Below are 17,333 nucleotides of genomic sequence, written 5' to 3' on the forward strand. Positions count from 1 at the left end.
TTTCTTTATGTCAATCGACACGAGTCCTTTTTTGGGTAATTGCCAAATTATGTGGTATCCAATGAGAACAAATGTCTTTCACCACCAAATGTTTAGGCAATATTGGATGTACGCTGGTTCCAATAATGTCTGAGTATATTGAGCATTGGTTGTTAAAGAATACAGCGTGTTCTTGCTCTACCCTGCTCTCGCTACTCTACCACATTTTTTGTCACACGGTAACAGAAGAGAATGCAGCTAGTAGCATATAAGGACATTTGCGAGTTCACTCATGTGCAATACTTGTCCTTCAACGTAGCTCATCGCTCGCTCTCCATGAAATAGCAAAGTAAACATTTGACCCTCACAATGCTGCTGCAATAAAATATTCAGTAAATAAATTATATATGTATGTATTTGCTTTTCTCTTCACTTTTGCCATTCAAGCGAATACCAACTAAGCTGACCAGCACACCGGCATGTTTCTGAGATGCATGAACTTGGTTTATTTGGATTAGCCAAAAAACGAAAGATGAGATATGAATAGATTTGTTCTGTATAGCTAATACGCAAATTTTCACTGCGCCTTTGAATTTAATTTACACATTTTCCATTTGCTTATCTCATCTAAACTTTCAGTCTCAAGAAGTTTGCCCCTACTCAAATGTTGTTGAAATGTAGGCATTTATGTTTGTCCTCAGCGAGACTACCAATTGCAAATCACTTTCATCTTGCGTAAATATTTTTATATCTCTAGGCAGAATTGCATACTTAAGTGCATATACTCCTACATAAGTACGTAAGTATGTCTAGATGAGTGTATTGTAATATTTTGCAATGAGAGTATTGGCAAATAAGCCAAAAATTGAATATTTCTTTTGACTTTTGATTTTTGATAAAGGGTGGTCAAATATAAATTGATTTGCGAAATACATTAAAATGACAATGAACAAAAATTAATGGTTTTCAAAATTTTACCGGTTTATAATTTCGGAAATATTCCCAAGATAAGGATCTGAGATGGGGCGTGTGCAGAGTAGACTCACTAAAGAGTAGACTAAAACAGCTACTAATAGTAGGTAGACTACTCTGACCTCTTGCAGAGAGTTACCCTCACTTTGTCACTATTCGATGAACGAAAAACATAGAATTTGCTCTCTCACGTAACTTAACTTCTTACGGGAATACTAAAGCGATACTGGACTACTCACATTTAAATACCAGACTATGGGCCTCACCTAATGATTTTTATAGCAGTTATAAAGATGAGCAATTTTGGAAAGCATTCATACATTCCCCGTTTAAATGCCTCGTTCTTTAAGGAATGTGTTCAAAATTATTGTTTATTCGAGAATCTCATCAGCTAATACGTAGGCTCGTTGGAGCGATTGATTTGAGAGCAATTAGGATGTGTTAAGATCAAAAAAAATCTTTCCAGGCCAACAAAACACATATCTGTGACCACCGAAACAACTATTTTTAAGACTCAATTTGACCCATTTAATATAAACCTAACCTATGGCTACCTCACTCAAGTTTTAAGCAGCAGATCTACTCAACATACTATAAATTATGCTAGATCTTGATAAATAGCTCAAATGATGGTTGGTGATGGAGCTTAAATTGTGTTGATCTTTCAGTTAATTTTAGAAAAGGTCTCCATTGGAGTCAAACCATATCCCAGGGGCACTTATTTACATAATCCTGATAACTGATAATGCGTAAGAGATGCCGCAGGTTCATGTGCTCAGTTCAAACCCACATAAATTCGTTAATAGTGGTTCTGAGGCGCTCAATGTTGACCGAAATAGATTTTTACCAGTTACGGTCATTTCCATTAACTGTTGTGAAAATATGAATTTTTAGTCACCATTTTGAGATGTTGAGGGGTACCAAAAATCAGAGATGGAGCCGAAATACACTGGCCGAAATACACTCGGAGGTTTGCCATTGCCTGCCGAGGGGCGGCCAAAGTTGCTCGAAGTTGGACGGAAGGGTTGCAAGGGAAAGTTTTCTGCGAAGAGCTCCCCATGAAGCTTTAGGCTTCCGGACCACTATACTGTTTTCCGAGCGGACGTATCCGTGGATGGGTTGCTTACTTCTGTAATTACTGTAAAAAATGGAAATATCTACTCCGACAAACCAGCGCCAATTAGGGCTTTGAGCTCGTTCTTTGTGCATTTGAAATTAGTCGGAGAATGCCTGATTAGTCTCTCGACTGCATGCAAATACTTCGATAATAAATTCAACTGGGTTCCCGGTCGCAGCGGCATATAAACAAATTGCTGGGCTGATGAGCTGGTTAGAAAGGAAACCCTAGGGTCTTATCGCGAAATGAGAGGATTGGTGTTCCCTTGAAAACCTGTGGTCTACTCCTGGAAAGATGATCTTCGCGTCAACTCAGCGAGCGCTGAGCTAGAGCCCAAAGGTGCAAAGTCGCGAGATCTTTCTGACCACGGGTAGATCGGGGCGCTCGAGGAAATTTCTAAGGCTAACAAAGTCGCATTTTTCTAATTTGGCGAGTATCCTTATCGGATATTTTCCGTTAAGTGGCCATGCGGCGAGACTTGGGATTGCCTCAATACAGTTCCACAGAGACTGTCTGGAGGATGAGGTAACTTCTTTGCAGCTGCCCTGCTCTCTTCAGACATCTAGGCGCTCAATTATTTGCTACAAGGACAGATATTGCATGTTTAAATATCGCATACCTGAGTTTTCTCAGTATCCTGCAGCGGTTAATACAAATGTAGTTAGCCACTGTTGGTCGCCATCCTCTAATCAAAAGCCCCTTCTTCCTTTTTTCCATTTTTTTGGTTCTTTTTACTCCGTTTTTCCCCTCTTTGGTATCACAATGGACGAATTTTGATTTTCCATCCAAGTTTACCCCTCGCGTCGGCAGCCGTTTATCCTAAACTTATTGCCTATCACCAAGATCGCTTTACGAACTTTTGTAGTCGTAGATTCGTGTAAAATTGAATTACCAGTGTCAAAACAACTTCAGGTAGGTACTAAAGAAAGAAGAACTTATAAATATTTGGCATACCCTGTGAAAAGTTTTCTTTCAATGGCCTTTCCATATTTCTTCCTTTTTCCTTATATGCAAATTGGCAACTTGCTTCTCAGCTACGCTTCATACTTCTTTGCACGAACGTAGTTGTTAGACTTCTCAACATTTGGAATTAATTTTCTTCTGAAATTTCAAACTTAGGTAATATTATTCTTCTACTTGTATTTTTAATCTGTACACTTTCCTTGTCTCGATCACTCTTCGTTTGACGACATCATTTCTGGTTGTTGCGGGCAACTGTTGGTCACCAATTGATTGATTATTGCAGATGTATGTATCAGTATTTGTGTAAGCTCATGCTCACATCTACATACAAGTATTACGTGCAGTAGTAAAGACTGTGAAGCCAATTTGATGAGTTGAGATTACAATCATAATCTTTTGCTCAAATGTCAGCATACCCGCGAAGTCAGTTGATTACAAATTTAATTGGCGCTGCTGTGTATGTATGTATATGCATGTATGCGTTAAGCACAGGATTATTAGCATAGGGATGATGAAAGATAGATGGATTATACTAATTAATGATGTATGGACATTAATAATATTCGCATTTCGTTACTGATAATTACTTAAGACGCGCAAAATTTATTCGTTTTAACTTTGGGTTAAACTGTGTAATGGCTCTATCTGACGAACATTTCCTTACAAAAATTTAATAAAATGATATATATCGAATTATGTATATATATATATATATAACTGGCGCGTACACCCTTTTTGGGTGTTTGGCCGAGCTCCTCCTCCTATTTGTGGCGTGCGTGTTGATGTTGTTCCACAAATGGACTCCGAACGACAGATATTTTTTATGAGGAGCTTTTTCATGGCAGAAATACACTTGGAGGTTTGCCATTGCCTGCCGAGGGGCGACCGCTGTTAGAAAAACCTTTTTCTTAATTTTTTGATCTTTCACCGAGATTCGAACCGACGTTCTCTCTCTGAATTCCGAATGGTAGTCACGCACCAACCCATTCGGCCCCCGTGGCCGAATGTATGGAAAATATGAATAATGAAATTTGTGTTTGACAGCTGCAAAACATCTGGAAAGCAAATCACGTCGTCGCTAAGCTGGAAGCCCAACATTCGAATCACCTTTTGGCGCGCGGCCTTACAGCAGCTGATAGTTTAGTGGATACGGTGTTTTGAATTTTAATGCTTGTTGTATTGTTGGTGTTAAGGTTCTTGATTGCCGATATTATTCTCTGCTCTATCTCGCGTTTTTGTCGTAAGATGATAACATCATCCAACGTTACTCTATCAAAAGATTTTGTGCGATCGACAAAGCACAGTTATGCTGGTGTTTATTATACTTATGTTTTTTCTATTATCTGGCGAAGTACTCTATGATCAATAAGTATAGGGAAGGTGATGTTGACTGTTTTCTTCGATTGCCAAGAAGTAGTGCACCATGAGTACCGTCCATCGGGCCAGCAGTCAATAAATAATATTGTTTATCCGTTTTGAAGAGTTTGAGAGATGGTGTACATCGCAAACGGCCGGAAATGTGGGAAACAATTCTTGGATTTTACATGGTGATAACGCGGCATCGCTCCCGTTCGACTTCTTTTTGTTCCTCAAGTTGAAGTTATAATACCACTCCATGGAAGGAGATTTCAGTCGATAGAGGAGATCAAAAATAATGCGACGAAGGAGCTGAAGGCTATCCCTTCGACGGCCTACCAGGGGTGCATGGAAGACTGGGTTAAACGTTGGCACATGTGTGTTGCTTCAGACGGGTCATATTTTGAAGGAGATAAAATAAATTTGCCGAAATTAAACTCTGTTTTGTTTTATTTAAACATTCTCGGTACTGGGTTGGGGAATAAGTGCAGAGCGATTTTATATTTTCTCTTATTTGACAACGATTTGTTTGCTATTTGGAAAAGGTCGAGTCAAGTATTCATTCGGTAGAACTCTTTCTGCTCTATAAAACAATGCTAATTGTATTTTTGAGTTATTTTCGTTTTTTATTAGTTTTGATGCTTAGAAATGGAATAACCAGAAGGCAAAAATCAACATTTTTCGACACCTGCTCTTCTGAATGGCGGCTGCGGTAGTCAAATTTATTTCTGCCATGGAAAAGCTCCTCATAAAAAATGTCTGCCCTCCCTCCATTTGTGGATCAACATCAAGACGCACGCCACAAATAGGAGGAGGAGCTCGGCCAGACATCCAAAAAGGGTGTACGCGCTAATTATATATTTACATATATATGAAGAACGTGTCATGAGCGAGTCTATAGCACGGAAATGGCTTGAAAAGTTCAAAAATTGCGACTTTGACATTGATGACACGTCGCGCAGCGGAAGGCCTTCTGAATTCTATGAAGAACGTCTCAATCTACTTTTGAAAGAGATTAGTGGCGCATGGTCATCAACAAATTGGTCGAGGAGTGGGCAGAGGTTGTAAAAAGCAACGGTGAATATATAATTGATTAACTCATTGATAAACTTATTGTTTTTTGTTTACATAAAAGTCTTCGAACTTATTTCCCGGCCCAATAGATTTATTTTGTCTAAAACCCTGAGGCTCCTCGGCTATTCGAGTAGTGGCAACTATCTTGGCTAGTATTTTTGTGAATAACTTAAGAGCTGCGGTTAAATTTGATTTACGGTTGATTTCTTGATTATTATTGGGAACCTCTTTATCTCTTGTTTTATATTGCAACGGTTACATTGCGTTTTCGTGATGCCGTTCTTCTATTACTTTATAGAAAAAAAGTCAACTCGTTATGTAACTGCTCGCCACCATACTTTAGCGTCTCGCTTGTGATTAGGTCTGGATCTGGAGATATGCGGTTTCTCAATTTTATAGCAGCATACAGGGTATCGCCGAATGGAATTATGTCTAATCAGGATTGGTTTTGGTGCTGGTTGGTTTGATCTGGGGACTTTTCGGGGAGTGGTGAGTTTTCATTATCGCACAGATGCCTGAAGTACTATTACCATTCCCTCATATATAGGGTTTTTCAGTAAGAGCGCTTCAACTTTTGAACTTTTTTGAATAAAACACAAACGGTTTGACTTTTTTAACTAATTTTTTTTTTATTATCGAGTTTGAACATATACATTTAAGTATGAAATTCGATTTCTTTTGCATGACCACCGCGTGCACGTTTTACGAAGTCCAATCGTTGAACCCAATTTTCGACCACTCTTTTGCATAAACCGGCCGAAATTCCAGCAATTTCGCGTTCAATATTGGCTCTGAGCTCACAAATCGTCGCCGGCTTGTTACTGTAGACCAATGACTTCACATAACCCCAAAACGGGACGGCTTGTTAAATGGACCGTAAAATGGCCGTAATGCTCTTAAAGTAGCAGCAACAGAACGATTATTTTCATAAAAAATTTGCACGATTTGCAATCGTTGCTCAAGTGTGTAGCGTTCCATGATGAAATGTATACTAATGAAGTTTACAAATGACAAGCAAAAAATAAAAAATATTGCGTCGTTCGCCCTCCCTATCAGAAAAAAGTTGAAGCGCACCTATTAAAAAACCCTATACATATTAGCAATATAGACGGGCTCGTTGACTGGTGCTTCTAAATTCCTCACCCTTTGTTTGTGGGCCATACAACCGTCTTCCATATCGAGAGAAAAGTGTTCCCAAAGTTTGTTTTTCAATATTGGTCATAATTTCTATTATGCGTGTTAAATCATTGTCTTAGCTTTTAGAGTATGTCCTTCTCCATAGAGCTTGCAAGCTTCAAGGCTATATAATATTGGAATAATTTGTAACTAACCATAAGATAAGAAAGTATGTTGACAAATAATACTCGCTCATACCGCTGAGGCTTTTAAACAGTCTTTTAGAAGCAGCTAGCACTTATTGGTTTTAGCTCATAGAGGACACAAGCCTATGGCACATTTTCTTCAAATCTATTCAGATATACGGCCAACGTGACGCTGGTCATATTCTTGGAATGTCTGAGGGTAAGCTGTATAGAAATTCTAATTGAATGAAGCTGCGCAGAAAATTCCAAGACATTGTATATACAAACCTTTATCTGGATATGATTGACTATTAGTAAAGGGAAGAATTTACATGAAGAGCAAGTTTCACGAATATGCCTTTTTACTCAAAGCTAGGCGAAATTTAGGCCTGTTTTTCAAACTTTCAAATAGGCGCATCTTTCTCTGATATCATTTTGTGCATAAAATTTAAAATTGCTGAAATATATATTTTTTTTATACTTTTGTAAAATTGCATTTTTCTATATTACCATTGCATGGAAGGTAAGTGCGGTTATTGCTCGATTTTGCACATTTTCTGGCTGACCTTCCTTAAGTTAAGCGCAATTTATTATATATTCAATGCTTCGTTCATATATTTCAATTTCTACTCGATGCAGACGAACCCACACCCAGACATGGTTAGATCGATTCTCCTCACTGTTCAGACTGTAGTCAGCTCAAGCGTAAAAAGAATATCAGTAAAAATTTAAGGAAGGAAAGGAGGAAATTATTTAGTCGAAGCGGATGACTTAGATAGAATGCGAGTCGGAACAGCAGATATGTAGAACAGATGCGAAAAGCAGTAAAGTATGTATACATACGTACCTATCCACAAGTATTTGCAAGTACCGCTGATGTAGCTAGTCATGCGTTAAACAATTCGGAAGTTGCCTAGACAAACATTCACAAACGAGTATCCCTGCAGGAAAATTTTGGAAATGAGGAAATGTTACTCAAATAGCCAGCCAGATTACACTAAGCGACATGACATTTTATTCCGTACTGCCACTTTTTTCTAAAGTACTGTAGTTTAAGCTCCCGCATACCATGAAAATCAATTAAAACACAACTTCTCTGGAAGCTTTTTCAATTTTTTTAAATTTTTGGACAGAACCTCAAACCTCTGCCCATATCTTAAAGCCTATAAATGGTTATGATGGCTTATATGTGACTCTACAGAAATAATAGTAGATGCTTTCCATTTCAATTCAATCGGGGTATTCGGGTCATGTTCTTCGATTTCGATGTAACTTAAATATGCCCAATTTGCAAAATAAAAAATTTTCAACTCCTTTTTTGCAACTGTTTCTACTTGAAATCGCTCGTGTAAGTAATGACAATCATTTTGAACCCAAAATTATTAAAATCGGTTCATTTTTGACTACGTTATGAGCATTTAAAAAAAAAAAATTTCTTATATTATTAAAAAAAAATCGATTTTGAGCCGAAAAACAAAATTGCCGATAACTCTTGAAAAAAATTGTTTCGGGCGAACAAAAAAATACGTGTCTCATTATTTTGACCAGAGAGCAACTTATTTCAGTTACATCGAAATCGAAGAACATGACCCGAATAGCCCGGTTGAATTGAAATGGAAAGCGTCAGTAGTTAGCCTTCGTTTCACGGCTTGAACTTTTCCCAACACATCATGATTTAACCTTCAGTTAGGCGCAGCTGATCCATTCTCGTTCTGCGTAAATGTGAAATCAATAACTATTATTTTGCCAGGATAAAAGTGCTCCGTTTTGTATTTATAGAAGAAATATTTTATTTCGTAGTACGAGTTTTTTTCCAAACATAACTTTTTAGGATTTATGGCGAAACTTTTTCCAAATCGTATTGAATTTTTTAATTTTTTAAATCGTATTTAATTTTTTTGTGCCATCTTTTATACCTCATTTTATCATTGGTTTTAATGAAGCAGCATTCTTTGCGGAATGTGGTGATGATTATTGTTGTTACCCGTTTTTGTAGATTTTTAATAGCAAGAATCCTTGCACCAAAGGATAATCACTTTTATTTGAAAAACGTGAATTACAGGCAATGAGCGCAACCTATTTTCAATTAACTCTCCAGAATAAGGGCTTAAAGGCTACTCATTTTTTTATTAAATCGGCAGACTTCCGCACTATTAATTTATTATTTAATTTTTATTTTATTAATCTTATTGTTGCACGATTATTGTGGGCAGGAAGTGTTTAAGGCGCGATTATCTTTGTTAGTTGACATATCTGTAGACCAAGTTAAAGGCATAGTGGTATTTTTTGGCTCTTAACTCACATTCAGTAACCGTAACGATTACTTAATTCCAAATGCAGACGCTATGTTAGCCTTCATTCTGCGTAATTGTACACATTGCTCAGATCTTTATGATCTGAAAAAGCTATATACTCGAATAGCAATCGCTGAGGCTAGTTAAGAATACATACCGCTTTTATCTGTCGGCTCTTCCAAGCACTCACATAAAATGAGTTCAGCGTATACGAGAAGTTTTTATAAAATTTGTGTAACGACCGCTATACTTTTCAAAAGCATTGGCTTAATACGATGCGGGATTTTGAATTTAACATCACTACACAATAGAGGTACACCTTTGTCGAGGTCCGCTGTATTAAATGGGCTAACAAATGAATTTAAGTGCACTGATATTTTAGCCTGCTATGAACTTGTGCCGCTTTACATGAAAAAAATCGCGATCTTTAAGTGAACTCAATACTATCAAAGATATGATCATTTACTACAGCAGTGTTGAGAAACTTGCAGCCTCATTCTATATTGCGAAAGGAAGGCCAGACCTGCGAGTCATCTCTAGAAGATTTCGTTTACCATTGGCGTTCCCTACGTTGTTCGCCAATGCTTACGTTGTAGCAGAATGTGAGGCGAAAGCATTTGACAAATGCGTAGTTACGATGTGTAATTCATTTAAGTATTATAAAAAATAGTTGTTTTTTTTAAGTTTGCATCTTTTTTAAGTAACTTTTGAATATCTAGCAGTGCTCGTCTGCATTGTTTATATATTTATTTCTTTATACAAATAAGTATTATCTGTTGTTTACATATGTACGCGTTTGCATGTTTTCAGTATTGGTGTTTTTATACCTATGGAAGTTATTGCTGACAGTGTGGACGCGATGTACAGTGGCGATGGTGTAGGTTATGATGTCGTTGACGGTGGTGTTATGTATGGCGTTCTATTCCATTTGAAATATAACTCTTCACTCTTCGTAGTTTTGTCTAGTATTCGTCATAGGGAATGTTATTTTCTTACGTTACGTTTAGCCACGTAAGAATCAACTGCTTTCGTCTGCTTTTATATTCGAATTGCGGAATACAAATAGGCGAACGATGGGTCTTATGAGACAAACGTTCCTTCGCAATAGAGAATGAAGGCGTAAGTTCTCAGTCATATACAAACTCATAGCTCTTACTTACAAGTGCATAATAAAGAAACAAAATTTAAAAAAATCTAGTAAGCAAATTTTACCGCTATATTTTTTTTTAATGTCATTGATTGTGTGGAAATTAAACTACTTAAGGAAAAAAATGGACACAGTTCGGGACGAACTTATTTAAAGTCGTAATGCACTTGACTTAAAAATAAAGCTCGCCCCATTTTTGGTACAGATTAAAAATTAACAAAAATATGATACATTTGAAGGCATTTGACATCGTCTCGAAAAATTCATCAGCACCTTAGAGAAAAACTTCTAAAAGCGTAAGCTAATTATCAATTCAATTTCACCAAAAGTGCACAACTTTGAAAATAGAGGTTATTCCTACAGGGCTTCATCGCGAACTCGCGTAAGTAGGAGGAAATGGTAGAAACGCAAAATAAATATTTGATTTATAACTGGCATGGCAGTTGCAATGTGCTTGATTTTACGGAAAAAATAATAAAAACGAAATGAATAAAATAATAAAACGAACAATCGTAGCAACCGTAGCTGTGTTAGCATATTTTTTTAATGCATGCCCAAGTTCTGTTTAACAACCAAAATAAAAACCAAAAAAAAACCGTTTAATATAATAAAATATGAGATTTATTTTTTCGCTGATTTGAAGAAATAAAATTCTTTTCTAATGCCAACTGTCACTTCAAAATTTTACCGACGAAATATAATGAAAAAAGCTCCTCATAAAAAAATCTGCCGTTCGGAGTCGGCTTGAAACTGTAGGTCCCTCCATTTGTGGAACAACATCAAGACGCACACCACAAATAGGAGGAGGAGCTCGGCCAAACACCTAACAGAAGTGTACGCGCCAATTATTTATTTCTTTTTTTTTTTATATATATTATTAAACTCAACAACCTAAAGTGTTTTGCCTTCGAATAATTTAAGTAGCGATATCACTGCTCTTTCAGCGGCCGTATGAGGTAAAAGGGTGCTCGAGAGAAATTTTAAATGTTTTTTTATGTACGGGTTCACTTAGTTAAGATACGCATCTGTATATACAAATGCAATTTGACAGCCTCATCGATGAAAACAAATGATTACCATTTTGTGAAACGAGTATGGTGAATAAGGTGAATTTGGTAAAGCTTCCCTGTTAAGTGGCTATACCAATTCCTTTGTTCTTTTTGCTTGGAGCAAAAACAATTGTCTTCATGGAAAATCACTTTGCTTTACCTTTTTGATATCTTGGTCATTATGCAGCAAATCATTGTGCAATAGGATTAATTACTGCCGCTTGTACAGATTTTGAGCAATATAGCACGGCGTTAGAAGCTTATTTAAACTGAATAATACCACATGTTTTATCGATATGCTGCAGGCAAAATATTCGTAATTAGTACAGGAGAAAAGCATGTGGTTGTGGGAAACACTTCGTGTTGTGAACTGGGCGTTGTCAGCATATGTTCTACGAATCATCACCCATTGATGTTTTTCGATAATTAATGCCTTTGTAGCCAAAACCATCTACTTAAATGCACTTGTATGTACATGTAATTTAATCTCGTTGTCACAGATGTATCTCTGGTATTGAAATTCGAAATAATTTAAAATCGTGAGGTGATCTGTATCTCTCCCAATGTCGAGAAACTTTGTGGAAATCCAAAAGTGAAAGTATGTTTCAGAAAAGACTCGTTGACAATTTTGCATATACTGAAGTCAATTACTTGCTCAAGCATACCAAAATGGAAGTAAAAAGAGAGAATTCCGAAATCTTATGCAGTACCACCGAAAAGTCTAAGCAGGCATAAAAACAGAAAATATATGCCATTGAACGAACCAATGTGGTATTGAATGCAACAGCAAATACAACCCTATTCTGGTAATAGGGACATCGAAGGTGAGGTACAATTCGATAGGTGGATCCACCAAAATGTCCTTAAACTAACGTCCATTTCTGGTTTAGTTGAAGTGGTACACATTGAATACTTTTTTATTGCACAAGAATTGAAAACTTTCTAGAAGATCATCATTTGTGTAGGGCTTTTCTCAAGAAAAAGCTTTATGCATGGGCGCCACAAGAATTGCATTAAAAATTGTGATAAAATTGAGGTGAGTTAATCCAAGCGATCGCCAAGCACGGATTAGCGGGCAGGAAAGTTTTGATGTGTATTTGGTGTAATTAAAAAAGTATATTTCACTATTAGCTACTATCGGTCAAACACTCAATTTTAACATTAACTCTTAATCTATGAACAGACTGAAGTAGGCAAAAACGTCTGGAATAGGTAAACAGGCCTTTGGATGAGCTTGCCTTTTATAGTCATTAAGCGCTTCTCTATCTAAAAGATTCCACTTGTGTAACTTGCGGATGACGGCTTCCATAGCGTAGTGCCTAGGCTCGAAACCCGCTGTGCACATGAAATATCAATAGATGGAAAAAGCTTTTTCTAATATCAGTCAACAGACAATGGAAAGCCTTCGAGTATATTTCTGCTTTGAAAAAGCTAATTGTAAACCATCTGCATCTTAGGAGGTGGTATAAAACTGCAGATATCTCTATTTGAGGCAAACAGCAAGACACACATCACAAAAAAAAGGGGAAGCTTGGATGAACACACCGAAAAAAGGGTGTAAGCGTCAATTATATGTATATGTGCAACACAAGATATAGTAATAAATATAAAGCTTTACTAAAGTGATTAACATATACGGATACGTTAGACTGGTATATATTACTATAAGTATATATCAGTTCATAATCAATACAAAATGTGTACATTGCATGATAACCTCTTTTATTTTATAAAAGTTCGGGTATTTTCCTACAATAGAATAAACTTCCTGTGGAAGTATCACATCCACTAAATGTTTATTTTTATTCTTATGTTGGTCACTTCACCACTATAAATTTCGTTTTACAAAAATATCAAATTCGGTGAATTCCCATGTTAACCGAATTGAATAGTGCAGTTTACCAAACAACATAAGCATTTTTGATTTTTTCCATTAGTTTTCATTAGAACCGCAGGGCGTATGAGTAACTTTAATCCACTAGTATTCCTATAAACTAATTTTTTGTCCGAATTTGCAAAGAAAAAAATCAGAAAGCAAGTATATTCACTCTCTCATTGGAAATAGATATGCTCGCAAGGCAAATAAATTAACTAAAAGTGAATGAAATGTAAATCGTATTTAAGTGAACCTCATGCCTTGTATATATATGAACATACATGTGCATAAAAATATCTATACTTATTTGCCCTTGGGCGTGTGGATTTCGCATAATGCATTTATAATTTCATACATTAGATGAGACTTTCTATTTATGTTATATATAAATTATGTTTGCTTAACTATAATGTGCAACTTTTTGTCTAAAATAGTCAGACTTGGTTTGCTTTACCTTTTAGTTTTCTCTTTATTTTTTTAATGCAAATTATTCTTCTGGTATTATTTACTGGCTATGTGCGCACGCCCCCGTGGTTGGTGCACTCAGGTCAAGCCCCAAGGTTAGCTACGAATGTTTTGTTGCTTTTGGGTAGGCATTTGCCTACTTACTTATATGAATTCTACTGCATGTGCACATACAGTCTGTGTCAGAGGAAAAGATCCGGGTTTTTTCTTGTACCTTCAAGTTATATTTCGTTGTAGATTTTGCTACACTCCCCCTTAAAGGCTACAACGCCAGTGCTGGCTCAGGATAGTGTCGTTCGAAACTCTCCCGTAAACGCAACCAAACAAAAATGAGTGAGAAGTACACGGAAAGTTCGAGGCGGGTATTTCTATGCACGCATTCGACAGGTCCAAAATTATCTTATGCCGTGACTGCAAAAGTGATTAAAAGATCAAAAAAGTTTATTGTGATGTAGAATCAGCGGTATGAAGTGTACAAAAATGTTAATGACTTTTCCGAGCGCAGCTTGGAACGAGTGACGTCAAAAAAGCAGGATAAAGTGATCGTCCAACTTTTTAAGCGGGTCCCTTCTTTGTGACTATGTCAAGCATGATCAGTTCTTGCTAAAAAGGGAATAGATGTGAGTATCAACACCATCGAATGATGAGTGAAGGAGGCGAACATATCCTACCGGCCCACATCATCAAAACCACTACTCTCAGAAAAACATATTGAGAAACAACAAAACAAGAAAACGGCGTCACAGTAACTGACCTTCCCAGTTCCTAGACGCCAACCCCATTGAAAATGTGTGGGGAATTATGAAAATGCAGCTTGCCGGAAGGGCAGTCCATAATTTAAAGCAACTCGTGAGTTCGCAAAATCTAGTCTTCTTTGTCAACGAGCTACGCAGAAAAGCTTCAAAGCATGCCGAGAAGATGTCAGGCTATACTCGCCAACAGTGGAGGCTACACGGCTTATTGAGTAATTGCGACTCGTACGTTTGTACATACTTTTACGTATGGAAACAAAGTTTTAAATATATCAAATATCTTTTATATTTCATGAATAATCGCGGTGCCTTTTTTCGGACACACACTGTACATAACTACACACACAACTGTTCGCAAAACTGCGAATCACTACAATTTTAGTATTTTTTACCGCTTACAAAAAATTCTACTGGGACCTTTTTTTGCCTCAATGCCAAATGTTAAGATATGGAGTGAATTTGTTGAGCGAAATGCATTGGCAACGAACGCAACTCTGGCACTGTTACGATACTTCCTTTTTTTATTTTCTCAGTTTAAAGGGCAAATTTATGACAAGACAAAAGCAGACTAAAACAGAAAAAAGGCACGCAAACATTTTAGCTACAAATATAAAAGAGATTAAATTAAAGGTTGATTGGTTGAGATATTTGAAAAAATCTTGTTTCTGCTCCGATTCGGCTAAACTTTAGAATAAATTATGAATGACGTGCTATCTTAAATGGAATTATTTATTATAAGAAACCTTAAGTTCATGCACGTAGTGCCTGGTCATATTGTAGGAAACACCCTGCGAGGCGAATGGGTTAGCCAGCCTGGGGACCAGCAAGTACGCAATGCAATGATGGCGTTATACTCCTGCATAAGGTCGATTGCGTGAAAATGCGAATGGAACTCAGAATATTGTATTGGATCTACACAACGGTGTTTAGGCCAATTCTATATTATGGTATTGTTATGTGATGGAATCTGAAATCCCGTGAGAAGGGTTTGTATTTTAAAAGGGCGATGAGAGTTCAAAGATCGGATCTGTTCTCAAAACCGGTGCAATGTCAAATAGGTTTTCCAAATCATTATATGCGACACTAAACTTTTAACCAGCAGATGAGCATGCAAAATACATGGCTAGCAGTGAGACAATGAGATTGAATACTTTAAGTAAGTGGTCAAACACGTGCTACGGCCACATTCAGATCCCAACTGGTATTTCGGGCATATCTAACTAGTGGATTATGCATTTCCGCCTGTAACTGCCACTAAAACAGCTCTTTCATACAAGGGAAGTGTAGGAACGGATCATATAGTTTCTGAATCATTCCCAAAGTATGCAATCGCCTGGAAATGGATTGGCGGGTAACTCCTAATACTCAAACAAGCTCTTATTGCGTTTGACACGGATCTTCATTGAGCAGTGCCTGCAATTCAGCGTCTTCGTAGGTTTTTGGCCTTCCTTCAGCATCTCCATAAACTTTTTGTAGCTCTCGATGCGCTTCAGCCGCCGTTTTTTTCGAATGAAAGAGGAAAAATCAATAATTCCCGCAAATGACAATTATTCGGCACAACATCAGACATATTCACAAAACCAAAAGTATATGATTAAAACATAAAATCACTAATGTATCTGTATCAATTAAGGTTAGTGACTGTATATTTAACTACAGTGAATGAATTATGAACTATGAAAATATTGAATTTTATATTTCAATTAGATTATTTTGGAAATTATTTAAGTCTGATGAACAAAATATATATATTACAATTCATTCAAGACACTAATACACCCAAGATATAGCGTTTTTCAATAGGTGCACTGCAACTTTTTTCTGATAGGGAGGGCCAACGACGCAATATTTTTTATTTTTCGCTTGTCATTTGTAAACTTCATTAGTATACATTTCATCATGGAACGCTACACACTTGAGCAACGATTGCAAATCGTGCAAATTTTTTATGAAAATAATCGTGCAAATTTTTTATGAAAATTTTCCAAAAAGTCATCTTCAGTGATGGAGCTCACTTTTGGCTCAATGGCTTTGTCAACAAGCAAAATATGCGTTACTGGGCAAAAAGCAATCCACACGTGATTCATGAGGCACCGTTGCATCCCGAAAAAATCACTTTTTGGTGCGGTTTACATGCCGGCGGCGTAATTGGCCCATATTTTTTCGTTGACGAGAACGATCGCCCCGTTACTGTGAATGGAAATCGATACCGCGACATGATAAACGATTATTTTTGGCCGCAATTGAATGGTATGGACTTAGACGACATGTGGTTTCAACAGGACGGGGCCACAAGCCACACAGCACACGCTACAATTGATTTGTTGAAGAGTAAGTTCGATGTGCGCATTATTTCCAGAAATGGACCGGCCGAATGGCCGCCGCGCTCGTGTGATTTGACGCCTCTAGACTATTTTCTTTGGGGCTATGTGAAGTCATTGGTCTACAGTAACAAGCCGACGGCGATTTGTGAGCTCAGAGCCAATATTGATCGCGAAATTGCTGGAAATTCGGCCGATTTATGCAAAAGAGTGGTCGAAAATTGGGTTCAACGATTGGACTTCGTAAAACGTGCACACGGTGGTCATGCAAAAGAAATCGAATTTCATACTTAAATGTATATGTTCAAACTCGATAATAAAAAGAAAATTAGTTAAAAAAGTCAAACCGTTTGTGTTTTATTAAAAAAAAAAAGTTGAAACGCCCTTACTGAAAAACGCTTTACAATGCAATTTAAATTTTATGTGTGCTGTGTAATTTCTCGCTATATGAGAGCTCCTACTCTCTAATTCAGAGCTTGGCTGTAGCCTAACAGAAAATGTTATGCTAGCAGTGAGAGATATATATATTCAACCGCAGCCCAGAAAGGCAACTATGTAAACAAAGGAGGAACCATTAATAAAATTATGCGTTGTAGGGTTTTCATAAAGAAGTAGTTAAAGGTAGAAAGTATGTCTCTATAATGTAAAATAACATAAATATATATTT

The 17,333-nt window shown here is 36.9% G+C and overlaps 1 protein-coding gene across 1 annotated transcript in view; it reads right to left on the minus strand.

The window, feature by feature from the left end:
• The window catches only part of LOC129241752 (myb-like protein A), a 166,165-nt gene that overhangs the window by 64,630 nt on the left and 84,202 nt on the right, over nt 1–17,333 (minus strand). The window lies entirely within an intron of this gene.

This window comes from Anastrepha obliqua, chromosome 3 (genome assembly GCF_027943255.1).
Source record: "Anastrepha obliqua isolate idAnaObli1 chromosome 3, idAnaObli1_1.0, whole genome shotgun sequence".
NCBI lineage: Eukaryota > Metazoa > Arthropoda > Insecta > Diptera > Tephritidae > Anastrepha > Anastrepha obliqua.